We start from the raw sequence: 1,360 nt of genomic DNA, 5'->3' as shown, positions 1-1,360 counted from the left end.
CTGGGGGCGGGGGTGGGTGGGCCTGGGCTGAGTTCCTGCACCCAGAAGAGAGAGGGTGACACCCTGGGCGTGCTGTTCCTGTGGGGCAGAGCTCTCCCCAGTCCCTGCCAGTGCTGCCCCAGCTGCGGTGCCACCTTCCTCTCTCCCCCTCCCCACTTTTCCATGCTGAATAAATCCCTCCCGAGGCAGGTGTGAAATATTCATGACTGACAAATGAAGATTTATGTCGGGCTGAGGAGGCCTCTGTGTGTTTGCAATGCTAATCAGCCTGCTTTCCTGGAGGAGGCTCTGCCAGGCAGGCTTGGGGGAAGGAGGGGGAGATGCAGCAGGGGAGGGGGAAAAGGAGCTGAGGAGGAGAGAGGAGGGGCAGACGCAGCAGGGGTGAGGAAGGTGTGGTGGGACCAAGGAATGGGGAGGCAAGGAGGGAACAGGTAGAGGGAGATGGAGAGGTGGGAGAAGAGGGACAGGCTGCACCAACCAGAGAAAGAGATGGCCGCATTGGAAAAAATGGGATGGTAAAGGAAGAAAGGGAGCGGTGAACGGAAAGGTTGAGCGCAGGGGTGGATGCCCTCTAAGAGGAGGTGGGGAATAAGTCAGCAGTGCCTGAAGAAAAAATCTGTGGAGACTTCATGGTGAGCTGTGGCCCCTCTCTGTAGGGCAGAGCTCAGCGCTACAGTGAGGGCAGCTGCCACACGGGCAGGAGCTGGAGCCAGGGCCCTCCCCCAAAAGCACATTTGCCATGCTTGTTGCTGACCAGAAAGCTCAGCTGCGTCTGGAAGGACACACAGCCTCCGGGAGCCTGCAGAACACCCCTTCCACCATCACCACCTCCTTCAGCACAAGCTACACGCAAGAAGAGCCTCATGGAAACGCGTCCTCTTGCTGGAGGCAGCCTGCTGCTGTCCCACCATCTGGGCAGGAGGGAGCATCTTCAGGGTGGCTTGGTGTGGGACGGACACTGAGTGCCACCCTCCACTGGGCTACGGGGGTCTCTTGTAGGGCTGGCGGAGCCTGCCCCACCTCAGCTGCCCCCTGCCCACCCTGGCTGAGGCAGGTGTTTTTGGGTTTTTCCCCAAAGAGGGGGCAGAGGGGAGCATCTGTTGCCTCCCCCCTACACATGCACGCACTCCCGCACCCCGTCCCTCCAGCCGCTTTGGCCTTGTACTGAGGGGCGTTCTTGGTCTGCCTCCCCTCGACTCCCTCTGCCACACGCCGTGGGGAGACACCTCCATATCTCTCCCCACGCAGTCCCACCAGGGCAGCTCTCTGCGGGGCCGCCCTCACCCACGACCCTGTCCCCGGGTGGAGAGAGGGCAATCTCTGCCCGGCTTCTCCTTCTCCCGCTGGGTGGGCACCTCCT

This window comes from Egretta garzetta, unplaced genomic scaffold, assembly GCF_000687185.1.
Source record: "Egretta garzetta isolate BGI_Z169 unplaced genomic scaffold, ASM68718v1 scaffold51, whole genome shotgun sequence".
NCBI classification, from domain to species: domain Eukaryota; kingdom Metazoa; phylum Chordata; class Aves; order Pelecaniformes; family Ardeidae; genus Egretta; species Egretta garzetta.
This window is presented reverse-complemented; position numbering follows the sequence as displayed.